At 44.6% G+C, this 24,665-nt stretch overlaps 2 pseudogenes; one reads left to right on the top strand and one right to left on the bottom strand.

Moving 5' to 3' along the window:
• Positions 1-833: 833 nt before the first annotated feature.
• On the bottom strand, positions 834-1,365 carry Rpl24l2 (ribosomal protein L24 like 2; annotated as a pseudogene).
• Positions 1,366-4,031: 2,666 nt separating this feature from the next.
• Eno1-ps21 (enolase 1, pseudogene 21) lies at positions 4,032-5,456 on the top strand (annotated as a pseudogene).
• The last annotated feature ends 19,209 nt before the right edge of the window (positions 5,457-24,665 follow it).

Below are 24,665 nucleotides of genomic sequence, written 5' to 3'. Positions count from 1 at the left end.
GTATATCCCGCTTTTAGAATCTGAACAGAACATTCTCCAAGGTGCTGAAAAGCTAACATTGCTTCCGCCTTATTTCAAGCAACACTGAAACCACAAAGGACCAACGAACTCAGAACGCTGCCTACCCTCAGAAAACTGCCTACCCATTTCACAGATGCAGATCTGGGAGGATAATTTCACATGTGGGAGTTCCAGCTACTAGTGCAGACACCTGACAATTGATGGGCAACAGGAGCTGTCCCAGCATTTATAATAATAACTATGTAACGACAGAGGCGCCAAAGGTTATTTTATTATGAGCGTTCAAGTTCATGGGAATGGGACTCCATTTCATACTGCTACTGCGGACTACTAAATGGAATGGGCCTAGAGTTATTTAGCTCTCAGGAGAGTCCATTGTACTGATTCCTTGGTTTTATTTACTTTTATTTAAGGTAATGGTCATTGAGCTTGGGCCCTTAAAAAAATACTAAGTGCATATTTTATCTTCAAGCTAAACTTATAACTCTTCTCCTTTAAAACAAAGCAAAACCAAACCAAAATCCCTTATCTATAATTGTGTCTTTGGGTTTTCTTTCTTTTTTTTTTTTTTTTTTTTTTTTTTGCCTTTGGATTATTTTTTTTCTTTTTTTCGGAACTGGGGACCGAACCTAGGGCCTTGCGCTTGCTAGGCAAGCGCTCTACCACTGAGCTAAATCCCCAACCCCGTCTTTGGATTTTCTTATGGTACTTATAGAAGCAAATCTTTCATAGCATAAAAATAAGAGTTTATTGATTAAGCTTCAGTTTAAGTAATTTTTTTTTAGAGTTAAAGACAAATCTTTATTTTTAAACTCTCATCTACCAAATTAGCGTTTCCCACCAACTCTGGGAGCAGAGACCTTGACAGGCTTCACCATCTTTTCTTTAGTAGCTGCCTTTTGGGGGGACCTTGGCAGCAGCCATTGCTGTCTTCTTTGATGCCTGCTTAGCCTTTTTTGCTTCCTTGGCAGCCCTGATAGCCTGTTCTCGCTGAGCTTTCCTAACTTCTGGTTTCTGATTCCTCTTGGCCATTATATCAGCCAGAGAAGCGCCCGTGATGGCCCGCTGGAATTTGACTGCACGGCAGGTTCTTTTCTTTTGAATTTCTTCCGACTGCCCTTTCTTGTGTTTTCTTCTGTAGAGGACAGTCCAGTTAATTTGCCAAGGGTTCCTTTTGGAAAGGAATGCAGACTCACATTTGGCATTAGGAAACTGGAAAGCCTTCCCATCGGTCCTGGCATAGCGTCGCCCGTGTCCCGGGTAGGTCTTGTATCCGCTAAAACTGCACACCTCGACCTTCATGGAGACAGATGTCGGCCTGCCGGGGGAAAGATGGCGAAGAGGCAGTTTAAGTAATTATGTAGTTACCCTCTAAGGAAGACTGTCTTAAAGCTCTCTCTTCCTTCCGTTCCGCTGACCCACACACCAGGACCAAACTGCTCATCTTCATTGATCTCATTCCTGGTTTTCTTTCTCAGTTTAGTAATACTCTGTATCAGGCTAGGGAGATGGCTCGGCAGTTGGGAGCACTGACTGTTCTTCCAGGTCCCAGCAGCCACATGATGGCTCACGGTCATCTGTGATGGGATCTGGTGCTCTCTTCTGGTGTGTCTGAAGACAGCTATATTTAATTATATTAATATAATATAATATTAAATTAATATATATCTATTTAATATATATATTAAATAAATTAAAAAATAACACTATCTACCAGGGCCCTGGTTTTCCTAAGGCTCCCAGTTTCATTAATTCACTCACTCATTCATTCATTAAACATTACTAAAGGCTCGCAAGTCTACTTGCTACTGTTTTAATTTGATAGGAAACGTAGACATTAGAGAAGGCTGTTCCATTGACAACACATAGGAATATCATTATGGAAACATTTTTAGAACTAAAAATCTATTGTACAATTTCAGAATCACATATTAAACAGACATGTAAAGCAAATACCAGAATATATATCCTATATATGGTGCTATTTACTATTTACATCATAATTACAAATCATGATTGCACTGGCTGGTTTGGCGTGCCAACCTTACACAAGCTAGAGTCATCAGAGAGGAAGGAGCCTCAGTGGAAGAAATGCTTCCTTAAGACCCAGCTATAAGGCACTTTTTCAATTAATGATTGATGGGGGAAGGCACAGCCCATTGTGAGTGATGCCATCCCCGGGCATCACTGGTGGTCCTGTATTTGCGTAAGAAAGCAAGCTGTAAGCCAGGAGGACCAGGGCAGTAAGTAGCATCCCTACATGGCCTCTGCATCAGCTCCTGACTCCAGGTTCTAGCTTGAGTTCCTGTCTAGACTTCCTTTAATGATTGACTATGATCTGAAAGTGTAAGCCAAATAAACCCTTTCACCCCCAACTTGCTTTTTGGTCATGATGTTTCGCCACAGCAACGGAAACCCTAAGACAATAATTTACATCTGTATAATTAAGACAATAATGCATTTGTCAATGTGTCCCTCTTTCCCCTTCTCCTATTTTACAGTCAGTGCATTGGAGGAGTCAGGCATGGCAGCATGAGACAGAAATTCCACAATTGGGAAACTGAGGCAGGAGGATTAAAAAGTTCAAGTCAGGCCAAGCTACATAGGGAGACCCTGTCTCACAATAAATAAATAACAAGCCAGGTACAGTGGCACAGTGGATGGAGAATACAAAAGAACTGGGACACGTTTGAGGTCAGCTGGCTTACATAACAAGAGCCCATCTCAATAAAACCAAGCAAATATTAGCCCAAAGAAGAGAGTGAGCGAGGGATTAGTGCTTTTTAATATATATATAATTTGCTTATAACGTTTATTTATTGATTTAGCACGCAGGAGAGAACACTAATGCTGCAGCTTCCATATGGAGGTCAGAGGACAACTTTCAGGAGTCAGTTGTTTCTTTCCAGCATAGGATCCAATTCCGGTCATCGGGCTTAGCAACTAGTGTTTTCACCTGCTGAGTCACTGCCTTAGTCAGGGTTCACTGCTGTGAACAGATACCGTAACCAAGGCAACTCTTATAAGGACAACATTTAATTGGGGCTGGCTTACAGGTTCAGAGGTTCAGTCCATTATCATCAAGGCAGGAACATGGCAGCATCCAGGCAGGCATGGTGCAGGAGGAGCTGAGAGTTCTACATCTTCATCTGAAAGTTACTAGCAAAATACGGACTTCCCAGCAGCTAGGATGAGGGTCTTCAAGCCCACACCACAGTGACACACCTACTCCAACAGGGCCACACCAACTCCAACAGGGCCACACCCACTCCAACAGGGGCACACCCACTCCAACAGTGCCACGCCCACTCCAAGAGAGCCACGCCCACTCCAACAAGGTCACACCTTCTAACAACGCCACTCCCTGGGCCCAGCATACACAAACTACCACAGCCATATTATTGGCCCAGAATTTGGTACTTTTTATTTCATCTTATTAAGTAGTTAGTCACTACTGATCTGAGGTGACTTAAGTCTCAAATACTTACTTTGTTAATGTATATTTTCACAAATATTTCTTCCAACATTTATGTAGTTCTACACACTGAAAGTACATTAAACTCCTTTATCTTTAAATGTTTTATGAGCTGAACATGCTGAACATGCATGTGTGTTCCTCTGACCTCCATAAGTGTCTTCTGATGTCTAGATGTGCTCTTTACTCTGCACAACTGAGGCTTATTTTTTCTTAGATTAATATATTAATTATTATATGTTAATGTATTATTATATGTTAATTGCATATTAATTGTACTATAAACTATATAATTACATATTGGTATAATTAATATATGTGCATGTATATATATGTAATTATATATGTATACCTGCATAAACATATATAATGAATATATATGCATATACACATATCCATATATGTCCCAGTGTTGGTGGCACACACATCTTTAATCCAAGAATTTAAGATCTCCGTGGCAGGGGGATCTCTGTGAGTTCCAGAGCAGCCTGATCTACAGAGCAAGTTCCAGGACAGCCAGAGCTACACAGAGAAACTCTGTCTCAAAAAAAAAAAAAAAAGGCTCTGTTCGGTGTCTACAGAACCCTCTTTCCTTCTCCTGCAGCGGTCTGACTACCAGAACTTCACCATGTCCATTCTCAGGGTCCATACCAGCGAGATCTTTGACTCTCATGGGAATCCCACCATTGAGGTGGATCTCTACACCACAAAAGGTCTCTTCAGTGCTGCGATGCCCAGCGGTGCGTCCACTGGCATCTACGAGGCCCTAGAACTCCGAGACAGTGATAAGACCCGCTTCATGGGGAAGGGTGTCTCAAAGGCTGTTGAACACATCAATAAATAACACTATCACACCTGCTCTGGTTAGCAAGAAACTGAATGTTATGGAGCAGGAGGAGATTGGCCAGCTGATGATCGAGATGGACGGCACCGAGAATAAATCGAAGTTTGGTGCAAACGCCATCCTAGGAGTGTCCCTGGCTGTCTGCGAGGCTGGTACCGTGGAGAAGGGGGTGCCCCTTTACCGTCACATTGCTGACTTGGCCAGCAACCCTGAAGTCATCATGCCCATCCCAGCTTTCAATGTGATCAATGGCGGTTCTCACGCTGGCAACAAACTGGCCATGCAAGAATTCATAATCCTGCTTGTGGGGGCATCCTCTTTCTGGGAAGCCATGTGCATTGGAGCAGAGGTTTACCACAACCTGAAGAACGTCATCAAGGAGAAGTATGGGAAAGATGCCACTAATGTGGGTGATGAGAGCGGATTTGCACCTAACAGACTGGAGCTGCTCAAGTCTGCAATGGCAAAGGCCGGCTCCCCTGACCAGGTTGTCATCGGCATGGATGTGGCTGCCTCTGGGTTCTACAGTACTGGCAAGTGTGACCTGGACTTCAAGTCTCCAGATGACTCCAGTCGCTACATCACACCCAACCAGCTGGCTGACCTGTACAAGTCCTTCATCAAGGACTACCCAGTGGTATCCATTGAAGATCCTTTGACCAGGATGACTGGGATGCTTGGCAGAAGTTCACAGCTAGTGCAGGCATCCAGGTGGTGGGGGATGACCTCACAGTGACCAACCCTAAGTGGATTGCCAAGGCTGCAGGCGAGAAGTCCTGCAACTGCCTCCTGCTCAAAGTGAACCAGATTGGCTGAAGTGCCATGGTGTCCCATCGATCTGGGGAAACTGAGGACACTTTCATTGCTGACCTGGTGGTGGGGTTCTGCACTGGGCAGATCAAGACTGGTGCCACTTGCCGATCGGAGTGCCTGACCAAATACAATCAAATCCTTAGCATCGAGGAAGAGCTGGGCAGCAAAAGCCAAGTTTGCTGGCAGGTCCTTTAGGAACCCGCTGGGCAAATAAAGCATGGACCAGAGATCCCTGGAGCTACCAAATCCTCTGTCCCTGATGTCATCCAGGTGGCTCAAGGTTGGCCCAGTGCTTGCCCCCCTCCCTTGTCACTGCTTCCTTAGACATCCACCCCTGACTGCCTGGAGCCCTGCTGGAGATCCCAGCTTTGTAATCATGTGATCGGTCTGAATCATTGTTTCTGTCACCTGACTTCCCAGCCAGTGTCTGGAGCCCTCAGAATTCAAGTGTAATCTCTAGGGTGCCCACACCACCAAGACTCCCTCCAGTGGTTTACATGCAAAAATAAAAGCCTCAGAAGTCAAAAACAACAACAACAACAAACACCTGCCTCAAAAAAATCAGAAATGAGAGCAAAAAATTGTAAGAGAGAGAGAGAGAGAGTCTGTCTGTCTGTCTGTCTGTGTATATGCTTAGGAGTTCAGGTATCCAAGGAAACCAGAGGCATGGGTTCCCCCTAGGAGTTGGAGTTATAGGTTATTTTGAGCCATCTGATATGGGTGCTGGGAACAAAAAAACTCCAGTCCTCTGCAAGATCAGTCCATATATATTCTTAACAGCTAAACCATCTCTCCAGCCCTGGGGCTCACATCCTGTATTATCTATGTCAGTAGACTGAGACCTCCTTGAACAACTTTTTATGCAACTCTTTGATGCAGATTCTTTGTGCATTCTCTACAATAACCTGACAGCATTAGGTGACAAAATAAAACCCAGAACAATTTTGTCTTAAATGTTGTATGAAATCCTAAACTGGATCACTGCACCTAAAACAGAAAAAGAGGAGGAATTTTAATCTCCAGTTAGGAACACACAAATGAGAATTTCTGTACATGGTAAAAAAGAAAAGTATAGACTCAGGGTCCCCAAGTCCGAGTTCTCAGGACAAGGGAGATGTATTCACCCCAGAAACAGAAGGCAGAGATAAGGGACAAAGACAGGAGACAAAGGAAGACAGAACAAGGGAGGGGGGAGAAACAGGGCAGGGAGGGAGGAAGGGGCATTTGTCTTAGGGTGGGGGAGAAAGGACTGCCTCTGGATAGAGAGGAGACAGACATGGCCCATAGGCAAATGGCAGGTTAAAAAGGTAAATAGGGAAACCTCAAGGTAGGATGAGATGTACAATTTTAATTGGGCATCTTAATTAGGTGAATGAGAGGGTGCTTTTGATTGCTGGACTTTAATTTTTTGATAGCTGGACCTTGGTGTTCAGCCTCAGGAGGAGGAAGTGGCCAAATAAGGGAATATACCTTGGTGGCCTGCTTTAGGAATGCAATCTAAAGGTTTTTAGCAAGGCAGACAGAATTGGGGAGAACAGCAAGGCCTGCCAAAGCCATGCTTGCCACTCTTGAGTTGGCTAGAGTCCCTTCCTGTAACTGCTGGAGATTAAAGTCAGGTCCTCACACTTTGTAGGCCTTATTGACTGAGTCATTTCCCCAGTCCCTGAATCTTGATTAATGTGTCACAGTGTTGTAACATGGTAACATTAGGAGACCCTGGGCGAAGGGACAAAGTCATCCCCCACCTACGCACATCCAACTTTTGTGACTTTGTGGTTTACAAAGTATATACAACTAAGCCCCTAAACAGATATTCTCCTGATGTAAATTTACAGTTTTGTATTGGGTTGTGTTCATAGCTGTCCTGGGACACATGTAATTCAGGGCTAGAGGTTGAACATACCTGCAGGATGCTATCTGGGCAATTCCTTTTTGTCCTCTCTCTCTCTCTCTCTCTCTCTCTCTCTCTCTCTCTCTCTCTCGTGTGTGTGTGTGTGTGTGTGTGTGTGTGTGTGTGTGTGTGTGTGTGTGTGTGCGCGCGCACACGCGCGCACAGGGGGGTGGCAACAAGGGTGGCTGAACATCTGACCCTCCTGCCTCCTGCCTCATGCCTCCTGCCTCCACCTTTGCATTTCAAAGTGCCAGGGACCATGCATGTTAGGCTAATTTCCCTACCAGCTGGCCACATCACTAGTCTTCTTCTATAAACAAAGTTTCCAAAATAAAAAATGTAAGCCAGGTGCAGTAGTGCACAGCTTTAGCTACAGCCTCAAGAGGCTGAGGCAGGAGGATTATTTAAGTCCAGGTATTACGAACAAGCCTAAGCGATAGAGAAAAATCTCACTACTTAAACATCTAAAAGTAAAATGAAACGGGCTGGAGAAGTGGCTCAACCTCAATCAGTCAATCCACCTACAAATAAAAGGCTCTGAGAGTAACAATGTTTCACTAGCCTACAAGATCCCGCAGAGAGGAGGGAACAGTGCCAGGAAGACTGGTATTATACAACAGTTTCCTCTGAGATTGAAACAGTCCATCCTGCCAGAAAGCTCCTTAAACAGGAAGGTAAACAACTCAAAATTGCTTTAGGAAGTCCCTGAAACTGAGCAGATGCCCTAGGTGCCTCCTGCCTAAGTAAACAATAAAGGTTGAACATACCTCTCAGACTAACTAAGCCAAGTTGCAAAGAAAGGTCTTAAAATCAGACCAGCTGCCAGCAAGAAACCAGAAACCAGCCAGTCACCTGCTAGATGTTTGGACCAAGAGAGGTGGCTGGAAAGGACACTTTTCATCGCTGCCTGCAAGCTGTGCAGTATTCTCAAAGTTCCCAGGTTTTGTGAGGTGTCACCCATGCTGGATGGAATTGGTGATGCCAATGTCTTTGAGTCCTTTCCGCTCCTCTAAGTAGCTCTTCACCCATACTCCGGTAAGTAACCCTTCACCCATACTCCTGTAAGTAACCCCTCACCCATACTCTTGTAAGTAACCTGAATAAAACTCATTGGCTCACCATGTCGGACTTTGATGGTGTTGGTATTTTGTCCTGCCATGGACTCCGTATTTGGGATGAGCAGACACGCATGGTTTTTTTCCCTAGGAAAAGTTTTGTTACATAATGACCAGGGGGAAAGAGAAATGTTTCTGAGAGTAAGAACATTTGCTGTGCCTGCAAAGGATCTCACTATCTGTAACTCCAGCTCTGTTCTGCAGAGTATTGAAGTTCAGGAATCAACAGCTCTCTTTTGACTCACCTAATTAACCTGTCCAATCAAAATTAAATACCTCATCTTAGCACAGGGTTTCCCTGTTTACCTTTATAATCTGCCATTTGCCTATGGGCTGGCCATGTCTGTCTCCTTTATATTCAGAGGCAGACCTTTGTACCTATGGGGTGCATATCCTTTCCTCCTCTCTTGTTCCTTTTCCCTTCTCCCTTGTCCTCTGTCTTCTGTCTTTATCTCTTATTCCTTTCCCTTTGTCCCTCTGGAGAAAATTAGCCTCCTTTGTGCTAAGAATTCAATCTTGGGGTGTTGTGCATTGATAATGGTATTTTCAGAAACCTATGAGGCTTCATCCAAAGTTGCACAGCTCCAATCACGGTCAGCATTAGTCCATTCACTCAATGCCAGCACCCAATGCCAGATGCACAGCAGGGACCATACACTCTGGGTTGTTGGTGCCCCTTAGTTCCAGGCCCATGCAGTCAAGACTGTAGTTTCCATGTGCTCAAGGTCCATGCATGTAACCATGAGCTTTCCCACCTGTGCCCCAGTTGCTGAAATATTAATTCTGAGACCTAATTATATATGAATAAATGCCTACATCATAACCTTGAGCTTGTTCATAACTAGCTCATAACTTAATTAACTCATTTATTCTATTCTATGAGTGCCACACAGCTGGTTACCTCTTCTCAGCTCCATGTATCTGTCTGCTGAGAGTTCAGGCTGAATCTCTTCCCACACCTGACTCTATCCCAGAGTTCCTCTCTCCCGACTGGAGCTCCCACCCCAGCTCATTGACCAATCAGCTTTTTATTGACAGGTGATGCTTCCATAGACAAGAGACTCTCTCTGCACGTCCATGCTTAGCCCAATAAAAAGTAATTTCTCTTTCAATAACTATAAACAATAATAACAATACTGAAAACTGTCAGGTAAGATTTACACTCAGAATGTCCAGTCCATATGTATTTGGCAACCTTGGAGAAAGCATTCTACTGTCTATCATATCTTGGTGACTTTAGAATTCTGTACCCGAATCATTTTCTATCACAACTTGCATTGCCCACCTAAAGAAAAAACGTTTTCTAAAATTCTAAGCCATTTAGCTTAATTGTGAGATTATAACTAACTCGCCTTCAATCCCATCAGAGATCTTAGAAGGAATAGATATCCGGAGTAGGCAGGAAGCGCAGCAGTTCCCACAGCTATAGAAATGACAGAGAAAGCTGTCAGCTTGGACAACCCCCACACTACTCATAGGTTTCTCCGTGTCACTGGAGCATCAGCTTCTGCCCTCTGGCCCCGAATATCTAACAAACTATTCCGTGAAGCAAGAATTATGAAGGTTTGTGTCCCTTGTCCCTGTAAAGCTTGGCATTCAACTTCCCTGCATCCTGTTTGTCTGGTTTGGACAGCATGCTGTCATTAGTTGAGGAAAGTGTAATTTCTTGCCCACCCCCAACTCTCCACAGTGGCTAGCTTGCCACACATGAGGCAAAGTCCATGAGGAGGTGTGGGGAGCGGGTGTGGCGGCAGTCCCAAGATGGCACCCAGGACTGCAGCTAAGTCTCATGACTAGCACCTGACTTCCTCACACACCTGAAACTAGCCACGTCCATTGTGAGAGCTGCGCAGGCGCACCATGACGCAAGATCAGGCCATGTGACGTGGACCTATGAACTGAGATTACGCGGTCTGGACTGAGGAGGCAGAGTTGAGGGAGGATATAAAGGAGTGTGCTCAGGGGTTAGAGGAGGAGTAGAAGAAAATAAATATTCCTGCTTGCATGCTGTAAGGTTCCTGAGTAAACTGCTTTGAGAAGAATGATGTCGTGTCGCTCTTTTCTGTGGGTCGGAAACAGAAGCGACAAGGAGGTCCTTGGATGTTCATCATCTTCTCTGAAGTGGAATCGGGGTGCTGTCTCACTGTCAAAAAACCTTTTGTTAACAAAACATTATTAAATGCCACTTTTAGAAGTTTTGAAGACCATCTCTTTGTCTATAGTATATCTAGTTTGTTTCTAGATACTTATTACTGTTCGACTTTGAAAACATCTTACTATAAGTAACTAGACAAGTATCTAACATGACCCTGAGTTTGGTTGTCTGACATGCATTTTCTTTTTTTTTTTTTTTTTTTTTCCACGTGGAGAGGTTTAATGAGTGAAGAAGAGTAGAAGAGGGGAAGAACAAAGGCCGGCCCTGAGCACGTGGAAGGAAGGGGTGGGGAGAGAAGGGACAAGGACAAAGAGAGCAGAGAAGAGTAAGGGCAAGAGAAATGCTCAAAGTCTTTTTTTTTTTTTTTTTGGTTCTTTTTTTTTTTTTTTTCCGGAGCTGGGGACCGAACCCAGGGCCTTGCGCTTCCTAGGCAAGCGCTCTACCACTGAGCTAAATCCCCAACCCCGTGACATGCATTTTCTAATTATCCTTAACAGTTTGCAATAGCAGCTTTCCAGGATTAGAACTTCCACTCTATAGGTACAGTACCTTAAACAAGAGTTGAAACATATGTACATTATATGCTGGAGCAAAATATGATCCTAAATCTGTATTAATATACAAAGTCCATACCAATGTAAAAATATTTGTCTCATTGATGTTCTTTGGTCTAATAGTAGATTCATTAATCTACCCTTCTGTACTGGCTGGTTTTGTGTGTCAACTTGACACAAGCTGGAGTTATCACAGAAAAAGGAGCATCAGTTGAGGGAATGCCTCCATGAGACCCAGCTGTAAGGCATCTTCTCAATTAGTGATCAAGGTGGGAGAGCCCAGTCCATTGTGGGTGGTTCCGTCCCTGGGCTGGTGGTCCTCGGTTCTATAAGAAAGCAAGCTGATCAAGCCAGGGGAAGCAAGCCAGTAAGTAACATCCCTCCATGGCCTCTGTATCAGCTCCTGCTTCCTGACCTGCTTGAGTTCCAGTCCTGACTTCCTTTGGTGATGAACAGCAATGTGGAAAGTGTAAACTGAATAACCCCTTTCCTCCCCAACTTGCTTCTTGGTCATGATGTTTGTGCAGGAATAGGAACCCTGACTACGACACCTTGTTTCCTAGTATTCTATTTCCTCCCTCTTTTTCTTCACTCCTTCTCCCCCTTTTTCTCAACACTAGATAAGAAAGAAGGAATAGAGGAAAGAAAAGAAATCCCTGGATCTAACCTCCCTTATTTTGCTTCCTCCTTGCCCAAGACCATAACAACGTGTAATTGTCCCCCTTAAATAATGACAAACATCCACCATTCATTGAATGACCAAAAAAACACCCACCACCTCTTGGGAATGGGGGGCATCACCTTCTTAAAATTGCTTCCTGCTGCCTGGAGGCATCGTTTACTTTTGGGTGCCCATAAAAATTGAGATAGTGGCCAGGCTTAAGAAAGCCAGCTGTAGGGGCTGGGGATTTAGCTCAGTGGTAGAGTGCTTACCTAGGAAGCGCAAGGCCCTGGGTACGGTCCCCAGCTCCGAAAAAAGAACCAAAAAAAAAAAAAAAAAAAAAGAAAAGAAAAGAAAAGAAAGCCAGCTGTATCCAGTCTCTGTGTGTTGAGAAAGTTCAGGCTTAAATGAAGTCCTGACTGGAACAGTCTGAGAGGCTGAACCAATTGGGGTCATCTGGGGTCAGCAGCTTTCTTTGAAGCTGTCCTGGAAGTAGGTTTTTGATGAAACGGCTATTAAGGCAGTCAGAGGTTGCATCAAGCAGGATGCCAGAACAAACAGGTGTCAGCATGTCAGCATCTCAGCATCGTCCAGGATGAATCCTGTCAGAGCCTCTTTAATTTCATCGGTGTCTGCAGACATAGAAGCTTTTACTACTTATATACATGTCTGCATTAATACACGTACGGGATGTGCAGTGTGCACAGTTCAGCTAAAAAGGATGCTTTGCTCTCTGTTAGAGCAGGTAAAGCATGTGTCTTTGGACTGTATAACCATACTGTACTATAAAGTTCTCTGCCGTTTGATAGGACGGCGTGTTAAGTCCTGAGGATTCTGTAGCCAACAAGATTTACTGGCTATGTTTAGCTGAAGTCCTGGCTGGAAAGATTTTCATATCTCAGCCAGTTTCCAAGGCGTTCCCTTGTAGAGGGATCAGCAACACAAGTTGCCTGTTTTGTTGGGCTCTGTGATTTCTTTTTTCCTGCCAGTAGTGAGGATCTTTAGAAGATCTCCTCTGGTCAGATTTGATTTTTATCAATTTGGAATAAATCCACAGTTTTTCTTCTCCTGTTGAAACAAAGACAAACCTTTCACCATTCTGAGGTAAGGGCATCCTTAATATTGATAGGCTGATGTAGTTCAAGCATTTTTTTTCCCCAATAATCCAATGCCTGTCCCTCCCTCTCTGTCTCTGTCTCTGTCTCTCTCTGTCTGTCTCTGTCTCTCTGTCTCTCTCTCTCTCTCTCTCTCTCTCTCTCTCTCTCTCTCTCTCTCTCTCTCTCCCCATAATTGCTTGACCTGTAGGATTCTAAGCTATACTTGTAACATGTTTTCTGCCAAAATGTCTAAGAAATCATTACATTTTAGTAGATATATGTGTTGAAGCACCATCAGCTTCAATCTGCATAGGCATTTCCGAGATACCCACCATCTCTGACAAATGTGCAATCCCCATCAGCCTTTTCAGGATTTAAGTCCAAAGCCCATTGGATTTCTAGATACGTTTGAATAGTACAGTGCATCAACGTGTACACATATCTTAATTCTCCAAACTCTACAAAATGAAACACAATCTAGTGTATGACTCTAAGGTAGCATTCAACATAATTTGTACTCTTAACTCAATATATTGCATCTGTATGAGTTGCCATTCTGGTTCCTCGAGCCTATGTGGGTTTTTTCCATCTAGAATTAGCTTGTTATTGTAAATTCCAGATTGGATTCTTCTGAAGGCTCTTTATTCTGATTTAAAGAATCCTCGGGGCTGGGGATTTAGCTCAGTGGTAGAGCGCTTACCTAGGAAGCGCAAGGCCCTGGGTTCGGTCCCCAGCTCCAAAAAAAAAAAAAAAAAAAAAAAAAAGAATCCTCTAGGGCTGGAGAGATGACTCAGTGGTAAAGAGCATTGACTGCTCTTCCAGAGGTCCTGAGTTCAATTCCCAGCAACCACATGATGGCTCACAACCATCTGTAATGGGATTCAATGTCCTCTTCTGGTGTGTCTGAAGACAGCTACAGTGTACTCATATACATGAAATAAATAAATAAATCTTTTAAAAAATGAAACAAAATCATAGACATTGTAGATGCCCTCTGTCATGGCATTTTTCTCCATTCTTCTCTTAAGTCTTAAGGACTTAACTTTCTTATTTTCAAGCTAAATATTTCTTCCTATGATTTTTTTTATACCCAGCTGTGGGTTGTTTGGTGGTGGTGGTGGTGGTGGTGGTGGTGGTTTGGTTTGGTTTGATTTTTTTTCTTGCCAGTTTAAAAGTTTGGGGCTTTTCCATCCTATCAAAGCTCTGGGGAAATTTTCCTTTTGCCCCTCTGTGTGTCTGCAGTCTCCTCAGGTCAGCAGGTGTCTGTGGCACCTAACTCTGCCCTCTCAACTCAAGCAGTCTGCTTTTGCAGGTTTTTAGACTGGGTCCTCCTACCCATGTGTACTGGCTGGGAGCTAAGCCTATCTGTCCCAGCTGTGGGAAGTTTTTCTTTTTCTTTTCTTTTTTTTTTTTTTTTTCCGGAGCTGGGGACCGAACCCAGGACCTTGCAGTTGCTAGGCAAGCGCTCTACCACTGAGCTAAATCCCCAACCCCTGAAGTTTTTCACCCATAGGACGCGGTGGCCCTCACTGCCCGCTGCTCACAGGCCTCTGCTTTCTCTCTATCGAAGGGCTGTAGTGTCCTGCCCTGCTAGGAAATTGTGTCCAGCTCTGGAAAGTGCTGGTTTCCCTTCTTTTCAGTGTCTTCCATGGCTTTCTTGCCTAGGTTTCTCAAGCCCTATGCTTGTATAACATGCCCCACGTTGGATGTCATTTATGACCACGGGCTTTTCCACTCAAGCCCCAGTTCCCAAAATAACAACTCTGAGACTTAATTGTATATGAATAAATGCGTACGCCATATCCTTGGGCTTGTTCCCTGACTAGCTTGTAACTTAATTGATCCATTTACTCTATTCTATGAGCGCCATAATGGCTGGTTACCACCCCTCAGTTTCATGTGTCTGTCTCCTCTGAGTTTGGGGAAAGTCTCTCCCTGTTCTTGACTCTATCCCAGAGTTCTCTCCCTCCCAGAACTCCCACCTCCTATTTCCTGCCTCAACTCATTGGCCAATTGTCTTTTTATTGACAGGTGATGATGCTTCTATACAGTACACAAGAGATTATTTCTCCACATGCATTCTGGGTTGTTGGTGCCCATGAGCTCTAGACCTGTTACATACAGTCTATCATAAGGCTTACATACTCCAGGCTGATCTCCACGCCTGTGGGCACCGTGGAATCCATGCTCTGGCCCACAGACTCAATGACAGGGCCCATGCGATCTCCGCCAGATCTCATGAGCTCAATGGTTTGGCCCACAGTCAATAGGCATAGCTATACGCTCCAGAGCAAAGCCCACGCCAGTGGTACATACTCTGGAGGCAGAAGCAGGCAGATATCTGTGAGTTCAAGGCCAGCCTGGCCTATATAATGAGTTCTAGGACAGCCAGGACCACGCATAGACTGTAGAGTAACGGGGCCAGCAGAAAATCACCCGGCCGGTTCCCTAGTTGAGACCTGGAAATCCCTGCCCTGTGGCTGACTCAAGTGTTAACCGCCAAACAACGTTACAGTGCTAACTACCAAACGATACTTTTGGCTGTTCTTTTGCACTAACTCACTGGACATACTCCAAAGACCTGTTCCTCTCTCTAGCCCACTGCTGTCTCTACATTCTGTTCTTGTCCCGGATAAATCTCTCCTGTGAGATTTGTCGTGTGGTGCAACTTGCGGTATTCATTGTGACTTCTGACTGCCAAAATGCCTTCCAGAAATACTGTATAAAAAAAAAAAAAAAAAAAAAAAAGGAAGAGAGGAAAGAAATTAAAATTCAACTTTAAAACTTAAGTGGAAAAGAAAGTGATTTATACAGATAGATACATGCTTATGTATAAAATAGAAATTAGGAACAGGACCTAGATCAAAATGTTACAGTCTTCATTCTTCAGGCGATGGGTTATACGGCTCATTTCTGAGCATCTTTACTTTTTAAATTTTCTACAATTTAAAAAAAAAAACCACCATGTTGGCAGTAAAATCAGTTTTAAAAGATATATATTGTTTTCCAGTATAGTTCTAGGCAAATAAGTGAGATGGAGACTATACTACTTATTTGATAAGCTTAAGGCTGAATAACGAGGCAATTAATAATCTATTTTAAGCCTCTGAGCTAATGTGGCTACCCGCCAGCCAAAATCCCTGATATACTTGTATTTTAGTTTTGGTCTGGCTCTCTGGTCTTCTCTCCCCCTCCCAATCCCCTGCCTGGCAGAAGTCCCGCCCTATTCTCTCTTCTGCCCAGCCATTGGCTGATCGGCTTTATTGACAAGTCAGAGAATAAATAGGAAGCAGTGTTTACACAAATTTGAAACAGGAGATACCTAGAATAAGCATTACAATGCCATGACAGGATTGCAACAAGATCTGGGGGCAGAGAAATCAGCACTTGAATAATACAAGGGTAATCTTTACACAGTACACAAAACATTAAGTGTAACCAGCAGTCGCAAGATTTTTCCAATTTTCTCTTATCAAAGAGCACTTTCAAGGACCCGCTGTGCTTAGCAATAGTATGGGTATTTCTGCTCTAGGCGGCAGTTCAGAAGTTAACAGTATCCCTCATGTTGGAGCAGATACAGAAACAGTTCAGAAAGGCCCAAAATGAATTTCACCTTGAGAAGTCACCCTAAGTGAATTGAGGCTGGCCACACACCCTCTTGGTGTGCCTGCTGAAACACACGTAAATTTGATTTTGTTTTGTGTTGTTATTCTAGACAGGGTTTTTCTATGTGATAGCCCTGACTGTCCTGGAACTGCCTTTGTAGACCAGGCTGGCCCCGGAACATCCACCTGCCTTTGCCAACTCTTGAATGCTGGGATTGAAGGTATGTGCCACTATGCCCAGCTAATACATACCGATTTCCATCATCTGTGAGTGTTCTGTTCAGCTAACACTTCATAAGGTTGAGCAACTACAACTGATATCTGACAGAATTTTTCATAATGGAACCAGAAACTACCCAATAAACAACTGCCGGTTTCCCATTCCCTGGCAGCAACTACTTGGCTTTCTGTGAGTGGATTTAATGACGCCCAGCGATGTGTTTATATAAAGATAAAGAGAGGGAGGATATGTTCTATGGAGGTGTTGGGGAAGGAGGTGCCTCGGCAGGCCCATGCTGAGACATCCCTTCCCCCTGAGGGACCAGCCACAGGATAGTATAGTATAGAACAGAGTTTATTCATGGCATGAGGACGGGAGTCAAGGGGGTAGTAGGGCAGAGGAAGGCAGAGAAAAAAGAGAGTAGAGAAGTAGAGGCCAGTCATGAGAATGTGGGTGGAGGGGAGTGACGAGAGGACGGACAGAGCAGGAGCAGGAAAATATGAGCAAGAGAGAGAGGAGGGGGCTAGCAGTCCCTTTTATAGTGAGTCAGGCACACCTGACTGTTGCCAAGTAACTGAGGGGCGGAGCCTAGACAGAATGCTAACACCCGGTACTTCAGATTATCGGGGGTCATACAGCATTCACATCTGCTTAGCTCATTAGCATACTTTCAGTTGTCATTGTTTGGGGGTTTCATTTGTTTTTGTAGTCCTGGCTGGCTCTTGTTATGTAGATAAGGCTGGCCTCAAACTTTCAGCAGTCTTCTTGCAGTGTCTTAAGTATTGGTACTAGAACTGACTGTACACCACCACACTCGGCTTTTTGTCTAAAAGCACGTTCATTTGTTTGTTTGTTTATTCTGTGCTTGTGTGTGTTGTGGGTGTGTGCAAGCTGTGGCATATGTGAAGGTAGGAGGACAACTTGCAAGAGATGGTTCTCTTCTTTCACCGAAGAGGTCCCAGGGATCAAATCTGATCAGGTTTGGCTGCTGGTGTCTTTATCTTTGAACGAGTTGGTACCCTCATTGGTTTCTTTGTCTGTTGTTGTTGTTTTGTTTGTTTTTCAAGATGGGGATCTCCGTGTAACCCTGGTTGTCCTGAAACTCACTCTGTAGACTAGGCTGGCCTCGAACTCAGAGATCCACCTGCCTCTGTCTCCCAAGGGCTGGGATTTAAAGCATGCGCCATCACTGCCTGGCTGATGCCCTAGTTTTGTTTTCTGATACAAGGCCTCACTATACAGCTCAGGTTCAGTCACATTCAAACGTATTTGTCAACACAGGCCGACCGGACTGGCAATCCTGCCACCTCAACTGGGAGAAAAGACACGCGTCACCACGCCCATTTTAGCATAATGTTTTTAAGGTTCATCCACATTGTAGCCTGTGTCAGGATTGACTCACTTTCAAGATGCATAGCGTTTTAATCTATGTATATCTCACATTTAGCTCATCCCATTGTCTGTATGTAAACACATACTGACTGTCTACGGGCTCAGCACTGGGCTAAGTAAATGGCTCAGTGTGTGTAGTGTTGATTCCCTACAACCTATTTACAAAGCCAGACATGGTGCAATGCATCTCTAATCCCATTACTCCTACGATGGAGCTTGAGGGCCGGCTACTCTGGACTGTCTAGCTCCGCAACCAGAGCAAGAGAGAGAGTCTCACCTCAAGAGACTCAAGGAAAGAGCCGGCTTCCGAAATGTTCTCTGACCCTCACAGGCACAGCACGGCACATGTGTGTGACACACACACACACACACAGAGACACATAGACACACACAGACACACACACATACACACAGACACATACACACACAGACACACACACACACAGGCACACACTAAGTCTTTTTTAGCGTTTGCTGTTTCCACCACTTAGCTATTACGACTATTTCCCGTATCCTGTATATCCTTAACAATTACACTTCTTTGGTAATGTCATTACTATCTCTCCCACAGCAGTTGAAACGCAAAGTTCGCTCTGTTTAATCCCTACTCCAGGTCACCTCCCAGGCACTTTGCCTAGAGACAGGCACAGAATTCTGCCTTGGGAGGCAAGACAAGGGTGTGCAGACAGATACCAGAGAGATGCTGCAGAACGCAGAGCCCAGCAGAAACTGAGCCAAGACTGGCTGGGGGTGATTAAAGAGTTAAAGAATGGGGATTAGATCTCAAATATTCAAAGGAGGCTTTGCCCAAACAGATGTGTCAACAACTGTCACTCATCTGAACAAAGCCTGCCACCAGAAAAGCCAGTTTGACAGCTTAGAAGTTGGAGAGGGGAGAAGTCAAGGCTTCTGACGTGAACATTACAAACTCATCTGGACAGGACCCTCTCCGAGTTTGCAACTCTCTTGTTTCTGTTTTTGTTTGTTTGCTTTGTTACTCTGCTAATCTCTACTGTGCTGTAGGTAATTTCTGAAATTAACCTGAGGTTACAGATGCATAAGTCCTTCGGGTAGCCACGGTTAAAGTCTTTCACCAGCCTTTGACAAAGTTTGTCTGGGTGTGCGGAAACAGGGAATTGCCAAATGCGCATGTCACATATGTTAACTCACCCACAAGGCATTTCACGAATCAGTAGCATGCTTTCATTTTTTTTTTTTTTTGGCTCTTTTTTTTTTTTTTTTTCAGAGCTGGAGACCGAACCCAGGGCCTTGCGCTTCCTAGGTAAGCGCTCTACCACTGAGCTAAATCCCCAGCCCCATTTTTTTTTTTTAAGAAAAAACTTCCCGTTTCTCTTTCTTTTTTCCTTTATTTCTGTTAGAAATGTTAATCGTGTGTGTGTGTGTGTGTGTCTGTGTGTGTGAGTGTGTGTGTGTGTGTGAGTGTATGTGTGTGAGTGTGTGTGAAGTGTGTATGTGTGTGTCTGTGTGTGTGTCTGTGTGTGAGTGTGTGTCTGTGTGTGTGTGCCTGTGTGTGTGTGAGTGTATGTGTGTGAGTGTGTGTGTGAAGTGTGTATGTGTGTGTGTCTGTGTGTGTGTCTGTGTGTGTGTGCCTGTGTGTGTGTGAGTGTGTCTGTGTGTGTGAGTGTGTGTGTGTGTGAGTGTCTGTCTGTGTGTGTGTGAGTGTGTGTGTGTGTGTGAATGTGTATAACCTTGGATAACACTACACAGGAGCTGTCTGCCTAGTGTTTTTTGACACAGGGTCTCTCATGAACCTAAATCTTATCAAGTAAGCTGGGCTAGCTGGCCATTGATCCCTGGAAACCTCCTGTGTCTGACCCTGAGCCTGACCCAAGGGACATGCACAAGTCACCTCATGGACCTTTTTTTTTTTTTTTCTTTTTTTTCGGAGCTGGGAACCGAACCCAGGGCCTTGCACTTCCTAGGCAAGCGCTCTACCACTGAGCTAAATCCCCAACCCCCCACATGGACCTTTTTACGTGTGGGTCCTAGAGATCAAACTCAGGCCCTCAGGCTTATGTAGTGAGCACTTTTCCAACTGTCCTATCTCCCCAGAACCCCAGAACCCCTATATCCAAATATTAGATGTATTTTTAGACATGTTCTTATGTGTAAACTCTGACTGGCCTAGAACTTGCTATGCCACCAACCTTAGATCTTCTTCTCCTCCCCGCTCCCTTTCTCATCTTGAAAGTGATTTTTGCTGTGTGTGCCAGGCTGGCTTCCAGCTCACAGTAATCCTCCTGCCTCAGTAAACTTTGTGCTAGGATTACCTGCATCATCTTACCTAGATGCACCTAAGTGGTAGATTATTTATCTGGCATGTGCAAGCCCTGAGTTCTACACACACACACACACACACACACACACACACACACACATACACACTTCACACACACTCACACACATACTCACACACACACAGGCACACACACAGACACACACTCACACACAGACACACACACAGACACACACACATACACACTTCACACACACTCACACACATACACTCACACACACACACACTCACACACACACACACAATTTTAACTTCGGTGAGTCTGAAGTATTGGTCCACTCCTGTAATCTCAGCACTGTGGAGCTTATGTTTAAGGCCAGTCTGTGCTACATAGTAAATTCCATGAGCTACATGGTAGTAAGACCCTGTGCCCAATAAACAAACCAAAACCAAATGCCTTACTGTAAAATAAAAATGTAATATAATTTTATTTTATTTACTTTAAGTAAAGCCTTAAAGTAAAAAAATTAGAAATCTTACATTTATAGTTGCCAAAATTAACTTGTATTTCCAGTGATGCCTGATCTCTGTGGTCTAATAGACACTTCTGTTGTGCTGGGTATGGGATCCAGGGCCTTGTGCAAACTTGACAAATGCACTACCACTGAACTATATCCTCATCTCCCTAAGGAGGTTTGAAGGAGAAAAAGGAAGTAGGAATAATGGCTTTAGACATGTGTGAGGCCCTGGGGTGGGATCCCTACGGAACACCATAAAACCACAACCAAAACCAATGCTTATGTGGGCTGAGGTCTAAGAGTTGTCAAATCTGTATCTGGAGTGAGTAGATATTTCTCATTTCTCCCCAGGAACAAACAGAGTCACACAACAAGAAGAAAAAGTTATTGGCTCAGAAAGGACACACACACACACACACACACACACACACACACACACTCCCCTAAGATGAGAGAGACCACAAGTATCAACTCAGAAGGCAGGAGGACCGATTCCAGAGATATTAAAAGCTAATCACAGGCTTGGTGTCCACTGACTGTGAGAACCGTGGAGACAGTAGCATGGTCTAAGGTCAGGGGCAAATCACTAGGTGATTTGTGATGACTAAGGTGAGCCAGGCGAGCAAAGATCAGGGCTGGGAGAGATAATGTGGCAGCTTCAGGGGTGTATGTCTGCACAGCCAGCCCAGAGCTCAGGAGCTGTCTAGGTAGGAGTCCCTGTGCACCAGTAATTACAGGTCTAGTGGGAGCTGAAACTGCATGGAAGAACACAGAACAGGGATGAACAAGTGTAGCAAGTCTCACCTCAGGTCTCTGCACCTCTCACCTCGCACTAGGGTTGAACTGGTTTTGTCTATGGTTTTGACTGTAGAGAACTATCCACATCTAAAGACAGATTGAAATGTGTACTTAAAAAGAGATGGAGCCAGGTGGCGGAGTCACAGGCCTTTAACCCCAGCACTCAGGAGGCAGAGACAGACAGATGTCTGTGAGTTCGAAGCCAGCCAGGTCTATAGAGCAAGTTCCAGGACAGCCAAGGCCACATAGAGAAACCCTGTATCCAAACCCCACTCCCCACAAAAGGAGATATGGTTTGGGAAGCTGAAAGATAGTACAGTAGTTAGGAGCATGTTACTCATGTCAAGAGGACCAAGCTCAGGTCCCAACACCTACATGGTGGCTCACAACTGTCTATATGTTTAGTTCCTGGAGATGTGATGCCCTCTTCTGACTTTCAAGGGCACCAGGAATACACGGGGTGCACATACATACATGTAGGCAAGCATTCATATGCAAAAAGATATTTAAGATGACACAGTTTGAACATCTATAAAAATTAAAACATGGGATAGTGGGAAGAAGGTTCTGGGGCGACTGACATGGTGGTGTTCAGTAGAGTAATTTATAAAAAGGAAGGTTTTGCGTGTGTCCTTTTCCACTCAAAATAGCCAGGCTGACATCCTACCTCTTGGGGGTTTGCTCCTTAGTTGAGTGTTATCCATCTGAAAGCTCTTTTAACAGCAGCGTCATTGGGTTCTGAGGACCCTCAGTTGGCTGCTGTACCTCCATACACGCTCTTAAACAGTGAGGCCTGCTCAAAGTCCTGGACCTCAAGATCAGGGCTTCCAATTCTTGGAAACATGGAGATTTAAAAAAAATCTATTTCTTACTTGATAATTTCATCCATGTATTATATAATAGATTCTGGTCACACACACACACACACACACACACACACACACACACACACACTTTATCTTCTTCCGACATCCCCCCTAAGTCCCCATCCCATTGTCTTATCTGTGTCTTTTTCTTTTGACCCATTGGGTTTAACCAGGGCCTCCCCAGTGGGCATGGGTGTGGAGCTATCCATTAAAGTGTGAGTCACTTATCAGTGACTTCATCTCTGAAGACAGGCACTTTCTCTACCCAGCAGCCTTCACTTGCCAGCAGCATCCATGGGAGAGGCTGAGAGCCATGGGCCTTCCTCTGTCTGAAGACTGAGCGTTTACAGGGTTGGCCTGTGCAGGACCCCTGCGTGCTACCACAAGTTCACAAGTGACATGGTCGTGTCATGCCCGTATAAAAGCACGTCACAAACCTTCTCCATCTTCCTAACCTTAACACTGTATTTCCTCTTCTCTTCAAAAGACTTCCCTCAGCCTTAAACAGGGAGGGTGTTTGGATGGAGTAACATGGAGGCCACAGTTAAGGCTGGGCACTCAAGAGTCACTGTTGTCAGCACAGTGACCAGACACGTGTCAGCATTTACCTGCTCTCTGTTTCGAAGGAGAACATCTTTGCTGAAGGCTAGGACGACGTGTCCATTCAGTAGAACAAAAAATAAGGTTCACACCTAGGGCCTTTAACCTCCCCTGACCAGGTCCACAGTACTGGGCATGAAGAGAAGGCCTTTAACCCCAATCAAAAATCAATTGGCTACACCCATAGTGGTCATACCGGAACACACCTCTTGCCTGGGAAGTTGGCACTGTAACATGTGAGATGCAAAGTTGAGAAAGCCCAGTGTAGGCTGTTCTCCTCCAGCAGCCTACAAAACAGGCTGCTATGAAGGCTAGTCAGATAGGAAGGAGCTTTCCCCCTCAGTTCCGGAATGACTTTTCTGTTTTCTACAACCAGAGTGTGTGAAGTCTTCAACAAGAGTCTTGCCATCCAGTCTTTGGGAGACCAAGACATTGGCCATAACCTATTAGTTTTGGTGGGGGGCTAAGGAGGGAACCTCTGGAGTTGTTTTTGGCTATCATCTCTTAAGGAGATGTACTACACCTGACACGTGGGTTTTGTTTAATAACCCATAGCTTCTGGGGTCATTACCCACGTGGTGTGTCTATTCAAACTCTTCTAAAATTAGGTACATGAATTTTGTTTTTATTTTATCCTAAGGGTCTCACTATATAGCCTTCTGGCCTTGGTCTTGACCTCAAACTCACAGAGATCTGCCTGCCTTTGCCTCCCATCTGCTAGACTCCATATTTGCCTTTGTTCTTTATTTTTATGTACTTACTTGAGCGGGGGGATTACACAGACCACCATAAACATGTGGAAATTAAAGGAGAACTTCTAGTCCATTCTCTTCTTCCACCCTAGGGTCATAGGTTCAAACTCAGGTCGTTAGGTTCCACAGCAAATGTCCTTATCTGCTGAGCCATCTCACCAGCCCAGGAACATAGATAGGTTTTTTTCTTTTCTTTTTTTTTTTTTTTTTTTTCCCCCGGAGCTGGGGATGGAACCCAGGGCCTTGCGCTTCCTAGGCAAGCGCTCTACCACTGAGCTAAATCCCCAACCCCATAGATAGGTTTTGATGTTCACCTCAGTAGAATTGCTTCATGGAAAGAAAGCCAAGTTGAAAAAACTTGGCAGAAAGTCCATCCAGCACTCACAAATTGTGAGTTCCTGATGGCATGATACATGTGACTGAATTACAAGGTAGTGATGTGCCTGCAGAATGAGGAATTAGCAGGGGTTGGAGAGACAGGTCCATGGATTAAAGCATCTGCCAGCAACTGTGTGGGCCTGGATTCAGATTCCCAGAAGCCACATAAGAGCTAGACAGGCAGGCAGCCACCTGCAAACTGAGCATACAGGAAGCAGACACAGAGAGGGGGATCCCCAGAGCAAACTGGTTAGTTTCATCAGCTAGAATTGGCAAGCTCTGGGCTCAACAAGAAACCCTGCCTTATTAAGTAAAATAGAGAATGATCAAGGAAGACATCGGCCTTGGACCTTGCATGCGTACACCATGTGTGCACCCCTCCCCCTCCCATCCACACGAGAAGAAAAGACAAGTTGACAGGGAAGAACAGTGCTCTGAAGGAGGCAAAGTTGAAAATGCAATCCAATGTGCTGGAGATGGCTCAGTGGCTAAGGGTACTGTCTGCTCTTCCAGAGGTCCTGAGTTCAATTCCCAGCAACCACATGGTGGCTCACGACCATCTGTAATGGGATCAGATGACCTCTTCTGGTGTGGTCTGAAGAGAGAGGACAGTGTACTCACATACATACACACATACATACATACATACATAC

Source organism: Rattus norvegicus, chromosome 5, assembly GCF_021556685.1.
Source record: "Rattus norvegicus strain SHRSP/BbbUtx chromosome 5, alternate assembly SHRSP_T2T, whole genome shotgun sequence".
Taxonomy (NCBI): domain Eukaryota; kingdom Metazoa; phylum Chordata; class Mammalia; order Rodentia; family Muridae; genus Rattus; species Rattus norvegicus.
The sequence above is the reverse complement of the archived record's forward strand: the minus strand, read 5'-3'. Positions and strand labels throughout refer to the sequence as shown.